Raw genomic sequence first — 11,507 nt, forward strand, 5'->3', positions numbered from 1 at the left:
TCATCGGCTTGCTTTCGTCTCTTTTTCTTCTGTTCAGTCCATGTGAGAGGAAGTCATAGGAGGGCGAATGAATGCTCATCTTGCCCACCCAGGGCAACGCAGGATTTTCGCAGAGGACTGTGTTTTCCCGAAGTTGCATGCACGATTCCAGTGGGAGGCAGCAGTCGGTCGTCCTGCTGCAGCACCCTGAGCTCACCGCACGAGAAGGTCATTCGAAATAACCGAAATGGACATCCCCAATGGCATCCCGTGACACAGTTCAGTGGCGTCGCGCGAGGATCGAGCCTGCACGCCCCCAGCTGCGAAGTGGTGATGGTTTTTACAGTACCATAAACCCGGCCGGCGGCTTCGTGTCGACATACACCAAACCTAATCGCTGAAAGAAAGAGAGAAGGAAGGAGAGAGCTGCTGTATAGAATTCCGCGCGATATAGCTGTGCCGTGATTCAATACAAGATCCGATGCTGCTTTCTGTTTTGTTTTGCTTTGCATCTTCCTCCCGCTCCTCTGGAACTAGTGATGCGCGGCAAGGCGTTCTCCCCCAAGCGATACAACAAGAAGGCTGTGCCCGCAGGGCACTGCACCCGGCACTTCCTCCTCTCGTCTGTACCACACGGCGTGGCCGGCGTGATCAAACCGCGCCGGCGGTAGCAACAGCGCAGTTGCTGCGCTGCTGAAGCAGCGCAGGCGGAATAAAGGAGAGAGTGAAGTTGCACTGTATAAACTTCCGCCGCTCTCGCAGCAAATATGGCCGCCAACTCGCCGCCTTGTAAAGCTGGCTAGCTAGACTCGCGCCGGCCGTTGGGCATCGCCCTCTCCCTCCGGCTGACTCAGGGGAGGAGGGAGGGGTTGTTCCTCCCTGCAGCGTGGCGGACTGCCGCTGCACACAGCGGCGGCGGACCGACACGGACCGGCGGTCACGCACGCATGCGTCCAGCAACGGCCCGCCATTTCGCCGCAGTGGCCGCCTTTAAACCGAAAGTCGGCGAGCACAACTGCCGCCGATCGACGCTCACCCGATGCAGCGCGACGACACGAAGTGAGGGAAGCGGTGTGGGGAGTGGGTTATACAATCACGGTGGGATTGCGGGGTGGAGGGCTGCAATGAGGTCATTTTATGACGCCCCGCGGCTTCATCTAATGACCAACACATCCGCACTGCAACACAGTGACTCATCTTTGCAAAGACTCGTGACATGCCGTGCGCTTCTCATAAAATATAGAGAACATGCAGTTGGAACATGATGTAGTGTCTCACACTTGTGTTTAGCTTGCATTTCTCTCAAGGCGCCGGTGATGCTTTTGTGTAGAGCCTTAATTACATTCCAGGCATTGGATATCAGCGTGTATGTGCACGTGTCTTTCAGACATTCTTTCCCAGTGACAGCCGCAGACGGAGTTCGATTTGATTCACATGCATTCCTGGCTTTAACAAGACAGTGCCATTTACGTGATGTTGTGTCCAGTGGATCAGCCCAACCTCCTTTCCGTTTAAAGAAACAAGAGGGGTGCATACAATTTACAAGTTTTTCCCACACTGGCTTCGACCAAATGACCGAACGACAAGGCAGCAAGAACTGCATACAACGTTCCGGAAACGCGACATGGCTTTGCCAGTATATAGACTGCTGCTTCAGGGGTATTCAGACGGGGGAGAAATGCTCGGGGGATAAAGGCGGAGCCTAGTGACGTCAGCTCGCGAGGAGAAGTCTCCACAAATGACCCCCACTCACACGGACGGGGCGAACGGAGGGGAGACCAGTGTTACCAGACTACTCCTGTGGCTTCTCCGCCCGTTTCACCAGCTGCTGACGACGATGACCCCAGCTAAAGTCCCTAGATTTGTCCTTTTTACAGGGAAAAAATCTAGGGACTTTAACCCCAGCTACAGATGACCCCAACTGCAGACTGGACACCCACTGCCGCTCTCTGAAGGAGCAAGCGCAACAATGTGGCCAAACAAGAGCCCGAAATTCCGCCATATCCCCCACCGCCGGGGGATCGTTTGTCCTGTCGGGGAAAAGGTCCCCGTCTCCTCCGAGGAGCCGCGGGGGGGTCACGCCCACTCGCTAATCCGTGACGTCGCGGTCACGTGATCCGCAATCCCCTCGTCTCCCTCGAGCATTTCTCCCCCGTCTGAATACCCCTTTCACGTCCTGGTCAGAAGAATACTATACAGACCTCGCGAGTTGTACGGAGAAATAGAGCTGCATGTCGCGAGGTGGTCTACAGCGGCACACAGACAGAAGGCCTAATGACAGAGGGCCGACGAGCGCCTGGCTCACTGCCGCTAATGAGCCGTCGGCGACGACCCGGACGGCGCCGGTGGCGTCACGGCTACCCGAGGCGCGCACGCGGAGCGACGCCCTTGCTTAGCATTCAATGCGTTGGGCAACGACACGGCGCACGCTGTCTCCGGTCACGCGTCTCCATCGGGCACCCCGCCTCCTTCCTCTCGAGCTGAGGCGGCGCGCCTATCTGTGCCGCGGTCAGCCACGCGTCCTCTGGCACAGCACCGCCGGAAGCAGGGTCCCCGCACACTGCGCGCCAACTTGTCCCTATAGCCCCCGTTCGTACAGTTGGCGCACCTTAGTGATTTCGTTTCGGTTGAATTAATTCAATGAATGAATACAAAGCTACAGCAAGAGCTATGAGTAGTGGCGTAGGGCTCTCTCCCCTACACTGCAGACGCGAATGTCACTGGTAAGCGCTGATCCCCCTCCCTCCCGCACAGACACAAACGACACGCGCGCGCATTCTAACCTTTCAAATGAACTGCGCTATATATGGGCCGTTTGGTGCATATGTCCACGGATAACGAGAAACAGCGCGAACTGCGGGACAACAAGCAGGACAGAGACGTCTCTGTCCTGCTTGTCCATGTGGTTGCGCTGTGCCTCGTTTTCTATAACCCTTCAATATTGCCCTTCCCGTCTGACTTCCCAAGGGACGTTACAAATGGACGAGACACCTCTGGCCTCGCTTTGTTTAATTATGCTTCATGTTTCTGTTTGCGAAAAAGATACAGCGCTTTCAGTACTTTGACCAGGAACACAATATGTGAGCCTGTGTGGCAGGGGCGGAGCGACACCGGACGAGTGAAACAATTACGCGTGAGCATGCGCTTAAATATTCGCTGCGGCCAAAGCGTTCGAGATGGCCAGCCCTTACACGGCTTCTTGGCAGCCGTTTAAAAATGTTTCTCATTACCAACTACAGCTACAGGCGGCAGCTTCTAGCAATTCGGTTACGAGGACTTCCTTGTCACGCGGAGCAGTCGCGAGCATTAGTTCCACCTCGGCGAATGATGAGAGAACGGCAAGAGGCACTGGGCCGAAGAGAAAGGAGTATAGGGAAACAAGAACGGTGAACATCAATCACCCATTATCTAGGTTTCTGAATGTGCGCGGAAGACCGAAATGGGAGCCCACTCAGCCTTCTATTGCGAAGAGAAGACTGCGTAAGATTGCAATAGCGATGAGGCCTCGTGTAATGCCGACTTCTCTTTCGGGTCTCGCGAAGCAAGCGCTCGCGACAACGTATAGAAAGTAAACAGTTTATCCATCGCCACTTATACCCTACTGTTTGGCATCAGCCTGTCAGCTCGAATGTATAGAAGTGGTCGTAACATGTAATTAATGCATATAAATGCAATTCTAGGAGGCGATTTAAGAGGGTCGAAGAGATATTTTGCGAAGCCATTTAATGCGTAAGACGTTATGCAGCTTGTGCTTTCGCCGTCTTTCTTGTGCCTCGCGTCTTGGATTGTTTTCTACACGATTCATGAACCAACAGCCCAATCTATACATACAGGGCCGCAGAGGAAGATATAATTAGAAGATCGAGAAATTTGCAGGCCGACTTGGTTGACCCGTGTAACAATGCACAACTGGATATATCTACGTAGTACAATATATAGTAGATGCTATCGTACTGCTGTGGCATACGACTATACATACTATATCATTATGAGGACAGCGACAATGGTAAGCGAGGAAAAGCGCAACATGCAGCAACGCACAGCCCCGACTGTAACGCCTTAAAGCTGAGTTGCACTAGCCGGTCTATGTTGTGCACAGTGAGAAAGGCTGTGGGCCGCTACCACAAGCATTCGACAGCGGTGAAACGGATTCAAGCAGGTAAGTTTGGCTTCCTCAACGTGCGCGTAACAGGCTTCAACCACATGGATGTCACTTAGAAAACGCACCAAGCGCCGCTACAGATATCGTTACCGACGAAGCCTGCCAGTGCGCGATAGTATATCGAAGGCACGAGTTCAACTAAACGTGCAAACTGCCTCCTTCTTTCGTATCTCTTTTACCGAAAGACAAAGAAGAGAAAAACGAAGATTACTCATATATAGAATTAGTCGGAATCGGAAACGGCGACCGTTCATTCAGTGCCGCGGTATCGATGACACATAATAAGAGCTATACCGCATTCCACGCACACCGGTCGGCGTCGATCAGAGTGTGCTGCAGGGTTTTCCCAGCGAAAGCACGCGCGCACGGCACGGTGCGCATGCACGAAATGCGCCGATCACGCTTGCTCCCACGACACTGCGGCCACTCCAACGGAATGTTTCGGACCAGGGAACGCAGTAGCACGAAAATTAAAGCAAGAACAAGAGAAATGAAGCGGGAAGGCGAGCGAGTGAGCTAGATGAAGGCACCCGGTGCACATACATGAGCATAAGGTGCGAGCGAGCAAGCACGAAATTGCATCCTCCGGTGAAGTTGCTCTAGTAGAACGAGGGTCGTGATCGGCCGATTCACGGCAACGATCACCTCGCCCGGGGCTTGCAGCAGAAGCAGCAGCAGCCAGGCGTCCGCAATAAAGAGGCGGCACCCGACTGAGAAGGTGCTGCAGCAGCGCAGCCAAGAACTGTGTCGGAATCCTGCACGCCCTGCGCCCTTCGGCATGCAAGCGACGTGCCTTACGCAGAGCATTCGTGGAAGAATGCTCACGCGTGCGAGCTAGGCACACATATGATGCGGAGACTAAGACAGCGTGCGCGCGCTGATGAAAACCCATTCCCGGAGGTGGGAGGAACGGTAGCAATACCGTTTCTTTGAGTACTTTTATAATAACGCGCCTCTCGTGACGGCCACACTATAGAAAACAGGCATACCAAAGAAAGAAAAAAAAATGGCCGCGTATCTGCGTGCTTCGCTGCAAATGTCGTCGAAAGACGATAGCCTTCTGTCGGCCGTACTACATGAGTCCTGGTCTCATCCGCGGCCCCCCGTGATGCTGTTCCCAGGGCCACTGCCAGGTGGCAGCACCATATCGTCGGCGGAGGGCTTTTTCGTGCATAGCGTCGCATTTTCAGCGCAGCCTAAAAAACACTAGAGTCTTTAGAATTGCGTATCTATGTATTTTCTAGTAAAGGTACACACCACATCATACTTACGTATTGATGTTGCGCCTCAGATATGCGTAATATTTGCTTTTTGATCGACAATGTTCACAAGTACGAACGCAGCTACCAGTTCAAGATGGCTGGGCATTCAGCAAGTGCTTAAACTTTGGTCAGGTGGCTGAATCGTGTGACAGACAGACAGACAGAAAAGACAGGCAGACAGACTAAAATTTCTGCGTTCAAGTATCCCAAGAAAGACTATCGTCTTTAAAAAAACGTTGAGCGATGGGGCACAGTCTTACGTCACGTAGCAGGGATCAAGGCATATAAATTAGCGCAGTTTAAGAATAATGCAGGATTTGGGTGGGAAGATGCGGAGCAGAACAGACGACGTCCTGAGAAGGAGCGGCATCAGCACTTACACACGACGCCATTGTGCTCACTGAATTGCGCCACGGCAGCCGTAATTCACATATTTCGAAACGTAGCATACATAATGTATGACTTGTACCTTTGAGCTATTGCTGCAATTTCAGAATAATGCCGTTTCCCTCGCCCCTAGAAAGAGCAACCGAAATAAGGACGATAGAGTGTCATTTATGGACACTGTCTTGGCCGTTCAACCATTGGCGCGTGCTTATCAAGCCGCAACATACACGTCCAACGCATTCTGGGAATCTATGACACGTGAACCGTATTACAGGTAGTTGGTTATCAAGGATCGCTCGGGGTTTAGCAAAACGCTACCAGATGAAGGAGCGATGGTGCGCAAAAGTATGCACAATCAGCACTATCCCGATTCCGCCCTTCCATACACCCTGGCTATAACTACAATCACTCTTGAGCCTCTCTGCTTATGCTTTCTTTATCTCTCTCTTTCTATATACCTCTTTCAAAGTACCACGTCCCTTTCTCCGATGTACTGTACCATACCAGTTATTCTCGACTATAAAACACACGCCGCGGTGGTCTAGTGGTTATGGGGTTTGAATACTGTCCCGAAGGCCCGGCTATCGAATCCTGCGGCCACACTTCGATGGAGGCAGAATGCTAGAGGCATGTGTGCTTAGATTAGGTGCACGTTAAAGAACCCCAGGTGGTCGAAATTTCCGGAGCCCCCTACTACGGCGTCTCTCGATCATAATCATATCATGGTTTTATGACGTAAAAACCAAGCAATCATTACTAATAAGTTATGCTAGACCTATTAACATCCCTCCCTTTCCTGTTCTTTCCTTGAACTACGTACAATATGCACGTGTATTGAAACAAACACTGTTTCCGTCGAATAGTGCGGCGAGGAGTATTCCAACCCAATATACCAGTCACCGCATCAAAGTTGCTGAAGCCGAGTACAGGAGTGTCAACAGTTTGCGTCGCGGTGCCAAACTGTGGGGACACCCGGGAAAGCAAGCTCCGAGACCAGGGGAGGGTGCGCAGGCGGGGAGTGTGGCCGAGTGAAGAATTAAGCATCCGCGTCACGGGGTCGTTTCTGCCGCTTCCAGTGCGCAATGCGTCAACCAACAAAAACAAAAGAGCGGAAGAATCCGTGCACCCATGAAAAGTGCGTCAGCGGTTTCGTTCGTGGCGGCGGCGGGAAAACCTGTTTTCATCGCCGCGAGGAAGACGGCGGCGGGGAAAGAAATAAAAACGGAGAGAGGAAAGAGAGGAAGACGCCGTCCAGCCCCAGTGTGCCGCACGGCGGCTCGCCGCTGGACGCGCAGAGCAGCAAACCCGCCAGAGGGGCCCCTCACCAAAGCTACCCATCCTCGGTGCACGGCAGAAAAGCTGCCGCAACGGCCACGTTTCCGATGCCGCCAGTTGCGTGCAGTATGTAAAGCTCTGAGGAAGTAGTGAATACTTCGTTCATGGAGTCTAACGTCCCAAATTAGGATAGGGTACGCAAAGATAGCGTTCGTTGCGTACGTACGCTATTTTCGTCACTTAACGAGGGTACTCGAGAGGATAGCGTATGACGCATGCGCAGTGGTGACAAAGGCTAAAGCACAGCTTGGCGTACCCTGTTCTAAAACTCTCTTAAGAGAGACGCCGTAGTGGAGGGCCCCGGATACTTCCGACCAACTGGGATTCTTTAACGTGCACTGACATCGCGCAGTGCGCGGACCTCTGACATTTCGCCGCCATCGAGATGCGACCGCCGCGGCCGGCATCGAACCCGCGTATTTTGGGTCAGCAGCCGGGCACCGAAACCACTGAGCCACTGCGGCGGTAATAGTAAATGATTGTTTGGTCACATAATCGTACATACGCAAATAAATAAAGGAAGGGAAGGAAAATTTACCGCTGACCGCGCAGTAATTGTTTAGCGTGAACTACTGACGCCTTAACTGCGGTCAGCAGTGCATGCGGAACAATCACCGAGGCAAGCATCCACTGTTTCACTTCTCTGATAAAGGTTCGCTTTCTTCGAACGCCCTCAGCTCTCCGCAGTTTAAAGGCGCACGTCATTCGTTACTACAAAACGAACGAAAAAGGGCAGAATGACAAGAGAGTACTTAGGAGTCTTAACTACGTTTACTTGTTCCTACATCGTCCATCTGTGTACTCTGGTAAATTTAGTGTAGCTTAATTCGCCAACCGGTTCCTACCGGTTAGCGCTAAAGTGACGTGCCATTAGACCGAAATCCACAAAGGAATGTGTCATTCGTGATTCGCGAAGAATACTACAGAGTTCCGAAACCGAACCACGTTATGATGTACGCTTATTTCCTCGCGCGCCTTGCATCGGGCAACGCTGCACCGAAATAGCGAAAAAAAAAAATATATGACGGAGCACGATGCGCTCGCGGAAGTCGCCGTTCGGCACCCGGCCTCACAGCCAAGGAGAATTCCTTTAAAGCAGGACAAAAAAAAAAAAATAATACGTAAGCGGCGTCGCGAAGCACGAAACTTGTGCGCGGACGCGCAGTAAACAGCCTCGACGACCAACACCACCGGAATCCTGAGGATCAAACCGGTGCAAAGGGACGTTGTTGTCGGTCTACGCTGTCGGGCCAGACGACAAAAGAGAGAGCCCCGAAACCGTTCGAGCACGATCCCCGCGCTGTTCGGTTCGGCAACGAGCTCAAAAACGCCAGCTCAAACTCTTTCTCTCTTCCTTTCTCTCGGGCTTACAATAAGCTCGGCCCCCACCACCAGCTCCCCATTATACGTCCGTCCCCCGTCTCGAATTCGACGAGAACATAAAAAAACCCGAAGCCACACCTCCCGCTTTCTCAATGGTGTCCACCTTTCAGTCGCGAGAGGGCCCAGAATGAGAGAGAGAGCCAAACAGAACACACACACACAAAGCATCATCATCGCGAAACGGGGCGCAGCTGTCCAAAATAAAGATTGGAAAACGAGCTTCGCTACAGCAGCCGTGACGAATATAACGAAACGCGCAATCTGTTGCATGCACAGGAGATGTAGAGGGTTTGTGTGTCACATGGGGACGCCCACATGCCAGAGATTTGATTCGCCTGCGGTAGAGCTGACCGATTTCGAACTGTCAGTAACGGTTTGTAAACAAAGAGTCGTCCGAAGTCAGGTTCGCGTAAGTAAAACCGACAGACTAAAACCATGCTACCGCAAAAGAGCAGCGCAGGAAATAACGCACGTGTCCCTTAGCAACGGAAGAACTGTAGTTTCCATATTCGACGCTTTTTTCTACACAATTAGAAGATGACACAATTCACCGCGGGAGCACTTGCCGCGCAAGAGGGGCGGCGTTAAGGAAGCATGCAACCCTTGATGCTTCGTTGGATTTTCACGACAGCGAAATGGCCCGCATTAGGAGAGACACAACCTACTTGGTCTGTTTTAAAGACGATAGTCTTTCTTGGGGAACTTAAACGCAGAAATTTTGGTCTGTCTTTCTGTTTGTCGGCACGTCCCTCGATTCAGCAGCCACTCGGTCAAAGTTGAACCACTTGCCCAAGGGCCAGCCATCTTGAACGGCTGACTAGGTTCATACTTGTGTACATTGTTGATCAAAAAGCAAACATTACGCATATCTGAGGCGCAACATCACTAGGTAAGTATTAGGTGGTGTGTTCCTTTAATAGAAAATACATAGATACGTAATTCTAGAGACCCTAGTTTCTTAAGCTGCGCTGAAAATGCGACTGCGCCGAAACCCGGCTTCCTCCGTGCCCTCTGCACGAGCTCATTGTTGTGCACTTAGTTGGGCCAGTTGGTTCTGCATGTCGATGAAGTGGATGCGCTTGAAAGACGAGGACGAAGAAGAGACGGGACACACATGCGCGCTGTGTGTCCCGTCTCTTCTTCGTCCTCGTCTTTCAAGCGCATCCACTTCATCTCATTGTTGTGTTTCGGTTTCGGTTCAGTATTGCACTGTACGAATGCCATGGGGCGCCGCTCTGGCATTCCTGCTTTACCCAGGCGACGTGAATATAAAAGAGTGTGTGGAGAGTCCTCGTTGAGTGCGGACGTTTCTTCTGCTTCGGCGCTTCGCGCCAAACCGCCTGTTCGGGCTGGCGTCCCCGCCGGTCGCGTTGGTCACCGCCGGTCTTCGCCTGCTGCTGCGCCGGGACTACCAGCCCGCAACACAGCATTTACGTTTCCCGACGTATTGCCAGATGGCGTTCATATCTCACGCAGCGCCTCTTCTATCGTCTTTAGACGACATTTGCAGCGAAGCACGCAGATACGCGGCCAATTTTTTTCCACAGCACCGAACCTGAATCACGCTACTCGATTGACGTGAGTTGCGAAATTTCACATATCAGCAAAACTTATGCGTATCGAAAGTTAAACAAAAGACGATGGAACGGCTTGTGCCGTGGATTGCCCCGGGCGAAAAAAGATCCCCCCCCCCCCCAATTACTTTCGGTTTCGGCAAAGTGCAAGTAACTTTCCGGATATTAAAGAGTTTTAGTACCGGGGCCCCAAAGCTGCTTGTGTACGTAAGCCCTTGCGTTCCCTTGTATTCTCCATCGGTGCGGCTGGGAGTAGAGCACTGCACGGGCCGTGATTTTCGGCCCAGGCCCGGCCCGGGCCCGGAACTCGTTCTAGTTTACCCGCCCGAGCCCGGCCCGATGATTCAATACGCGACCCGAGCCCGGCCCGAACCCGAGAAAAAATTTTGCCTACCCGGCCCGGCCCGGCACGACGGCAGATCAGGCCCGACAGAGGCCCGAGCCAATAATATAGGTGGTGTTGCCAGAACATAGAATCTACAGCAAAGTGTTTTAAGTAGCAAATATCTACGCTTTGTTGGCGAATATTTAGCTAACAATTCTACTTGAACCTACGGTAATTTCGTGTAAAAAGGGGCTCAGGTGGAAAGAGTTGAGTGGACATACTGGGTACAATGAACGTTTGTTCGGCAATGGTATCTATAACTTTTTTTCTTCTTTTTTTCGCTAATGCAATGGGGATCATCAAGAGCGTTTTGTAGCAGATATTGCAGCAAGGAAAGTGATTTGCAGCATGAGTTCAGTTTCGATAGGAAGTGCAATAAAAACAGAGGAGACAGAGAACACAACGCTCTCATTGCGCTCTTTACTGAAACTTAAAACATGCTCTAACGACAAAGCCAATCATGCACCCTTCTGGATATGTAACACATGCCTTCAGCATGGTAGTAGCCACAGCAAGATGGAGGAAGAAAACCAAGTTTATTACCTTGCTGTACGCACACTAACCTAGATAAAAATTTTACTGAGCCGTGTGCACCACATGTACATTTAGAAATACGTATAGGCAGCCGAATTTGTGGTAGCATTCCCAATTCATATATCGTATATATTTCATATATCACCACTGCTACTACACAGTCCTTAAACGTTTTGTGGCATATTTTATAGTTTATTTATTCACGTGTTATTGTGCAAAAAATCAAATTATCTAGAGATTCCGGCTTTAAGCACGCCATCCACCGTTGTATTACATATCCTGCCACGCTAAAGTTTCTCGCACTGCATGCGCTAGCCGCAGGGGTGCACATCTGCCTTGCGAAATGTGAAGGCGTCGGCAGTAGTTGTTCTGAACTTCCACCACTGGAGCAAATTTAGGATGTCTTTGTGGACCTCTGCAGAATGGACGTAGCTGTGCAGCTTATCCCTTCATTTCTATCGTTCCCGAACGTCGTGACACTCTTCAGTATCACCTATAAAAACCTC

The sequence above is a fragment of the Rhipicephalus sanguineus genome, chromosome 3 (genome assembly GCF_013339695.2).
Source record: "Rhipicephalus sanguineus isolate Rsan-2018 chromosome 3, BIME_Rsan_1.4, whole genome shotgun sequence".
Taxonomy (NCBI): domain Eukaryota; kingdom Metazoa; phylum Arthropoda; class Arachnida; order Ixodida; family Ixodidae; genus Rhipicephalus; species Rhipicephalus sanguineus.